The 8,065-nt window shown below is 34.6% G+C and overlaps 1 long non-coding RNA gene across 1 annotated transcript; it reads left to right on the top strand.

Moving 5' to 3' along the window:
• The first annotated feature begins 5,676 nt into the window (after window positions 1-5,676).
• LOC107863882 lies at window positions 5,677-7,780 on the top strand. The gene is made up of 2 exons (XR_001672477.2): window positions 5,677-5,866; window positions 7,300-7,780. It is a non-coding gene; the product is annotated as an uncharacterized LOC107863882 (long non-coding RNA).
• The last annotated feature ends 285 nt before the right edge of the window (window positions 7,781-8,065 follow it).

The raw sequence follows: 8,065 nt of genomic DNA, 5'->3' as shown, positions 1-8,065 counted from the left end.
AAAAAAAAATAAGAGAAAAAATATGTCCAAAAGAAGAAAAAAAAAGCGTCAAGGAAAAATAGAGTCAGAAGGTCCCAAAAAGAAAAAAAAGTCAATAAAAGAGTTAAAAAAGAACAAGTCAGAATCAAGCAAAAAAAGAATAAGCTGTCATAACTCCGCATGACCTGATTCTCCTCTCTCGAGGGTGAGATACGTAGGCTGCCCTACTCAGGGCTCGGTTCAACCAAATAAAAATTTAGAATTGCCCAGTCAAAAGAAACTGGGGCATGAGTTAATCCTCCTTGTTTGAGTCGATTCCAAAAGTTGTAAGTCCTACACCACTTCAAGTGTCGTTTGGGCCTTATGTCATTCCTTCTTTCTAACCATATCCGAAAGCCAAGTTACAACCAAAGAAAGACTTACAGATCAATCTTTGAGAATGTTAAGGCTAAGTATGTAATAGATATGATGATGAATTTTGGGTACTACTTGTCTTCCTCAGCATAAGAAATCAAAAGAGAAATAAAAATGAGAGAGTCTTATTGGTGAAAACCCTCACGGGCACCGTAAGGTGATGACAAGTTGAGAGAAATAAAAATGAGAGAGTCTTATTGGTGAAAACCCTCACGGGCACCATAAGGCAATACTGAGCTGAGAGAAAGAAACAGGTTTATTGGCGAAAACCCTTCAAGGCGCCACTAGCCGAATGAGGTTTTCGAATGAATTTGGCCTAAGGAAGCAACTCAGTTTCAAGGCCATTGACTCAACAACAATTGGTAGAAGTTTGGATAGAAAGATCAGGCAGCTTAATCCAAAATGCATGACATAATCATTAGAGTTGACTGTCTTTTCTAGATAAATTTTCATTTCTTTGTTTCAAATGGGGACATTCATTGTATTTTCTTTCTACTCTTTATTTTTATTTTATTTTCTTGTGTCAGTTAACCAAATAAAAAATCATTGTCATTTTTTCTCTTGTCTTTGAGTCAAGTCCGTATAAAAAACAAGTGAGAAAATATTTCAAAACTGGCTACCAGCTTCATTAATTGCACAAAGCAAGACAATAACCAGCATATGAAAGAGACATGATTGTGAGCCAAAAAAGGACATGCAGAAAGTTTTGTCAATAGACAAGTCTAGGAACCCATGGAAATACCAAAGCCCAAAGGATTTATCTAAGAAATATGGCAAAGCAGAAATACTGTGTTTGTTTCTGAGTCACTCTTAGTAACCTGAGTTTGGGTCAATAATGCATGCTAATGGTTGGAAGCAAGCGTAAATGTGATGAGAGCAAGAGTGATCGTCGCGAAAGCTAAACCCACAAACCAGTCATCGTGTTTTAAACTCACAAGTTTTCTTTGATGAAACAGGAAAAATATTAACTTCAAAGCAGGGACTTCAAAGCATAAACATCAAGGGCTGCAATGCCTCACTTTTACAAATGCAGGAAGCAATATTTCTGCACAAATTTGATAATAAAATCATGGTAAAAATTCATCATCCCATATCCTTTGGAGACACACTTTTCCAGGGATTTCAGTTTTCATTTGCTAGGTGATACACTTCTTAAATTGAACCTTCACTCCTAGGAGACATACCTTTTAGTCGTGTCATTCCCCTTGACTCTTAGAAGACGTACCCTTTAGTCGAGTCATTCCCCCTTGATTCCTATAAGATGTACCTTTTAGTCGAGTCATCCCCCTTGATTTTTATAAGATGTACCTTTTAGTCGAGTCATCCCCCTTAATTCTTATAAGACATACTTTTTAGTCGAGTCATCTCCCTTGATTCCTATAAGACACACCTTTTAGTTGAGTCATTTTCCTTGATTCCTATAAGACGTACCTTTTAGTCGAGTTATTCTCCTTGATTCCTACAAGACGTACCTTTTAGTCGAGTAATTCCCTTTGATTCCTATAAGACGTACCATTTAGTCGAGTCATTTCCTTGATTCCTATAATACGTACCTTTTAGTTGAGTCATTTTTTTGATTCCTATCAGACGTACCTTTTAGTCGAATCATTCCAATTAACTTATAGAAGATGCATTTCTTTGTTTGGGATAATTTTCTTTTTAGTTTTGATGTGATTTCAGGAGCCCGCCTGAAGAACAGGGCGAATAAATGAAAAGTCAAGCAACAAGGTGAAGAAGTTGAAAGTCAAGAAACAAGGTGAAAAAATTAAAAGTTAACAGATTGAAATAGCAAGTCAGGAACCCGCCTAAAGAACAAGATGAACAAATTGCAAGTCAGGAGCTCGCCTGAAGAATAGGGTGATGAAACTCAAGTCAAGAGTCCAAAAAAACTGCATAGATAGGATTTCTGTAATTTCATTTATGTTTTTAACCTGTAATTTAATGATAGAGCCACGGATTGGAGCCTCGACGGGACCTCACTTGAATCTCCAACTTGGTTGTCCTTGTTCCTTTTGTTTCTTCCTTTGAATAATGGTCGGGTTAAAATTCTGTCTCAGTGTCTACTTCTTTGTATGAAAACACTTTGTGTTTACATGCAAAGAGGGGCATGATGTAGATACCTAATTTCGTCCCTCGCTGATATCATTTTTCACCTATTTACCTTATTTTACCGTGTACCCCCAACCGCATAATTATCCCTCATAAAAGAACAAAAATAACAAACTCCCTAATAAATTTTATCTTATTTTAATTTATCCTAACAAACTTTATCTTAATCACCTACCCCTAACAACCTACCTCACCACCCCATACCCCTACCCTTACCCCACATAACCCCCTCCCCTCTCGTTTCTTGTTCCACTTTTGATAATATATACATACCAATACAAGGAATAAACCAAAAAAAGGGGGCCTACAGTGAATACTCGCCCCATAACAGAATCATCCACATTCTATTTTCTTTCTTTTCTGGATGACATAAGATATATACAGATCACATAATTCCAGAAGGGCCCACGAGAGGCACAAACCCTCTACAAATACACTGAGAGGCATTTCTTCAAGGGGACATTTTTTTTCTCATTATCACAAGAACACCCAGAAACGGAGCTCACTGGAAGAGAGGGATCGAAAAAGAGAGCTATCCATTTTTTAAGATTTCATATTTTCTTTCTTTTATTCTCATCTTGTTGAAATATGCACACACAGCAGAGAGAGATCGAGAGTAAGATCGAAAGGGAGAAAAGATCAAAGAAGATGGATTGAAAAGGGGATGAGAACGAGTTTTTTTTCCGGCGAAACCTTCGCCGAAATCGACTGTAGGTCGCGATTCAACCAACCCAACTCCGAAATCCCAAAGAATTTCTCCTTTTCCCATGATTACCAGATGAAATCGAATGAAAAATACTGAGAATCGCCGGATTATCCACCGAAAAGTATTCCGTTGTGGTTTATTTTCATTATTGTTTTGGCGGGTTCATCTGAAAACACCCAGTCATCATTTATTATTACTGTTCCAGCGTGTCTATCGGAGAAACGACGCCATTGATTCCCTTTTTCTTAAATTCCATCTGAAATTGGTTCATCATCGTTATTCAGTTCGAATCTGCATCTCGTTTCGGCTTGATTGGTATTCTCGTGGGTTTTTCTGTGTTTTGAATCAAATTCTAGAGAATTTTGTAGCTACGATAATTCGTAGTCGAGTTGTGGTATTCTATTTGAGGTTTTTGACGCGGCTTCATCGGATTTATTCGGAATAATACATCAATTAAAAGCTCTTGAGGTCCAATTCTATCTTTTCTCCTTTTAATTTTGCGTAATTATGGATGATTTGTGTGTTTGGCGTGATTGAATCTTCATTGGGGTTTGTTTGTTATTGAATTTGGATCTGAAAACTTGATTGGTGGTTTGTGTATTGAAGTATATGTTAATCACTGATTGATAATTAAAATCGGCTTTTGGGGATGGAAATTGAAAATTGATAGAAAGCAAACGTTATTTATTTTGATTCATTGATGTTGTTGAATATGATAATGCCATGATAGATCAAGATCGGGTAGGCAAATTGTAGGTTCGGGTAGGTAAGTTTAGAACTTTCGGATTGATGGAATGTTTGAAATATGTGTATTGAATATTTATTAGTTTATCGTATATGACTCAAGTGTATTCATTTGGTCGGGGAATGTCTCGAAGTTTCATGTACTTATTTATCGGGAAATGCCCCGACGTATTATGTCTTCGAAAGAGGTTCGTGATCAAGGCCCGAGGCATCGGGTAAGGCATTGGAGAGTAGTTTAGGATTAGTGTAGTTTATTTTTCAGTACCTTTTCCATTTCGGGTTGTAATAATTGAACTGAACACTATATTTTGGATTTGTTTTGTTTTATGTGTTTAATGGATTGTCTTTGTGTGTTTTATGCAGTTTATATATTTGGTAGTGTCAAATTAGCCGATATGCTCCACCAAGTGACCGTGGTCGAACCACGGGATCGAGGGGTGCCTAACACCTTCCCCGCGGTCGATAGAATTCCTTAGCCGGAATCTCTGTTCGCAAATCAGTTTTAAAGAGAAACAGTTTTGAAAAGAATTTCCAAAGGTGACTTGGCACACCGAATTTATGTCAAGTGGCGACTCTGAGTTTTGAATATAAAAAGTCATTTTCGAAACAAATCTTCATTTTGTCACTTCAATAATAAAAACCCTTTCAAAACTTAAAATCAATTCTTTTCGATTGAAAAAGGGGTGTGACAGATACCACTACTAGAAATTCGCTATTTTTCAACTGAAATTTCTGGCCGAAAAAAAGTAGTCGCAAATTTCTGACTACTTCAGCCAGAAAATTTACTTTTTTATTTTTATTTTTTTACAAAATATTTTTCAGATACTATTTGTGACTACAACAGTCAGAATATTTAGTTGTAAATTTTAGAAAATATATATTCTGACTGGTTAGTCAAAAATAAAAATAATTAAATAAATATATTAGTAAATATATAATCAGACCCTTATACGGAAATTAAATAATTATTTAAATAAATTATTAAATATGTATATCCTACCACTGTAGTAGAAAATATAAATAATTAAATAAATATATTACTAAATATATAATCAGACCCTTATATGAAAATTAAATACTTATTTAAATAAATTATTAAATATATATTTTCGACCACTGTAATTAGAAATATTAAATAAATATATCATTAAACATATAATCATACCCTTGTACAAAAAATTAATTATTGAATACATTACATAAGGTTGCTTTGTAATACATTAAATGTATCTGACTACTGTAGTCGGAAACATTAAATAATTAAATATATTTAATTTGTACCCGACTATAATGATCGAAATATTATATTTAATTATTAAATAAATAATTATAAGAAAATATAAGTTACACGATATCCTTTCACATTGTATTAACTAATTTAAATATTTAATTAAGTTGTATTAATTAATTTAACTATATAATTAAGTTGTATCAAATATATAACCAACTGATGTAGTCGAAAATATTAAATAATTTAAATATATTAACAATGTTCTCGATTATTGTAATCGAAAATCTGATAAATAATTAATTTAAATATATAATTTAATTGTATTAAATATATAACCGACTGAAGTAGCAGGAAAAAATAAATAATTAAATATGTCAAATATATTACTGACGGGTGTAGTCAAAACTATTAAATAATTAAATATATTAAATTTATACCCGATTGAAGTAGTCGGAAACTTATATTTAATTATTAAATAATTTATATAAAATATAAATTAAACATTTCACACACAGAGCTTTCCCAATTCTCTCTCTCACCTCCTCTCTCTAAGCTAGGGTAGTTCACACAGCTTTAGGGCTCTATTCTGTCTGCGTCTTTCTCAAAAATTGGCGGTGGAGTGGTAACGGCGACGGTGAAAAAGCGGTATTGAAGGTCAATTTCACTTAATCCCGTGATTGGAGGTAAAAATTTGTTCCAGCATGGGTTTGATGAAATCCCCATTTTGTTTGTTCCAAATGCTATGAAATCCCCATTTAATACGCGCTTGAATTTGCTGAAGCATGGTGTTATTTTTCACGAGTCATCAACTGTTCATGAACAATTAGATTCTAGAAGAGTGTTTGTTGTTGTGTATGTTAATTTAAGTTTGTTTTGAATCACTGGTTGATTTGTATTTGTCTTCTAGTTGGTTTTAGGGTTCGTTGCTCTTCCTCATTTGTGGAAGAAGGGAAAACGACATTCTTTTTTAAATGGACTAAAACAAATTGAAATGTAGGGAGTATAATGCATATGGTCTCGAATACGCAGTTGATTGATTGATTGATGGCATTATGTTTATTATGTTTACGCTAATGTTTCTTTTTTTTTTTTTCAATTGTTGCTTTTTAAAATTGTTTGAATATAGTTAAAAGGCCAAAAGTTGTCTTACTTTACTGGGAAGATTAGAAAAAAGCTTTCTTTTGTGATTCTTGTAATTTCATTTGGGAGTTTCTGTATTTGTGCTCGACACTGCTGGTTCCAGTTTCATTCTTTATGGAGTTAACTTACTTGATTGGCTTTTATTGAGTGTTTTAAATTTGTTTTATGGCCTTTTATGGTCGATTTTTGAGATTAATTTCATGTTTTTACGTTCATATGGGTCTTAACATGCCTCAACTCTGAACTACTTAGTGTCAGCTACATATACCTGCGGATACATTCGCTAAAAGAAGTATCAGCTGTATGAATCTTCGATGTTCGTGTTATGCTCTATATGGATTAATTTCCTTCCGAATATATGTACCGTCGAAAGAGCAAAAATTGTGCTACGAGAATTTGGTTGGTTTAATGTATGACCATAATTGTGCCTCACAAGTCATTGCACATGAGCTACACTAATGTAAAGTTATAGTATTGGAACTCTTTGGCGTCATAGCTTAAAAGCGTATCTCTTTAATTGACCCACTAACATTATAACACTCTTGGTACTAGTCTGTACAATTTACTATAGTTCTTGTAGTTTTGCTTACAAAGAACCAAAACCAAGAGGGAAAATTTTCAAATGAAAATGTGTGTTCTTACTGAATGTTTAGTAATGGGTGAATTTCCACTCATGACATAAAAAAAGGGGCAGAGTTTTTAAGGTGCACAAGTTGACTTCCCGTGATAGTGTCTCACATTCCGCATCTGCTTGAATATATACACAGCTGGTCTATTGACAGAAATTGTTTTATGTGGGATCTGGTAGAATTAGATGTCTTCACATATGTTAGACCTATATAAATGTGAAGCTGCAGTTTTCTCTTATTTATTGATATGAAGGTGAGTAGAACTTGGTTGAAGTCTGTTACTCTGCAACTTGTTGATATTAGACTTATGTATAACTCTCTTTTGATAATTCTTATTTGGGTTTTAGGGCTAAGAAGGAAACTGCTCTACAGAGGTTTAGAAGCGGCTGCTGAGTTGGAAAGGTTAGGTGGAGGAAACTGAAACTTTTATGGTCTGTTTGTGTGAGTAGAGCTCCATCTTCAACAAGAGGGGTTGCTTGGATGGTAAGAACCCTCCACCTCCAACGTGAAGTTGTGGGTTCAAGTCATCAAGGGAGCGAAAAGGGTGGGATATCTTTGAGAGTTCTGTTCTAGGGGTGGCAATGGGGTGAGCAGGGAGGGGTAGGGCTAACTCTAAATGGGGTGGGGCATGGCAGGGTGAGGCAGAAGTTGATTTTTCAAACTATCTTTTGTTGTTATTTTGAAACTGCTATTTTTGGAGGCAAAGCAAGCTCTAGTGGCAGATTTGATGTTGCACTCGAAGATACATATAAGATAGTGCAGTTTTACCAGTATATTATGTGATACAAAAGTTTTGCTGCTGAATATGAATATATCTTGTGCTTTTTATATGATGAACTAAAATGGTACTACTAGTATACAAGCCCATATTCACAGACTTAATGTACTAAAAAGTGATGTATAATGAGGCTTAATACTTATTTTGTCATTCCAACTTGCTTGTAATCCTTTTGGCACAGCCCTTGGATAATCTTTTACACACCAAATATTTCCCCAACAGTCTAACGCGATAGGCCTATTACTGGCGTAGGCCTAAATATCCTGCATATTATTGAACATCTCAATAACTGCATCAAGTGAAGCCATATAGCATTTAACTCGAGATGCAGGGAT

The sequence above is a fragment of the Capsicum annuum genome, chromosome 3, assembly GCF_002878395.1.
Source record: "Capsicum annuum cultivar UCD-10X-F1 chromosome 3, UCD10Xv1.1, whole genome shotgun sequence".
Lineage (NCBI taxonomy): Eukaryota > Viridiplantae > Streptophyta > Magnoliopsida > Solanales > Solanaceae > Capsicum > Capsicum annuum.
This window is presented reverse-complemented; position numbering and strand designations above follow the sequence as displayed.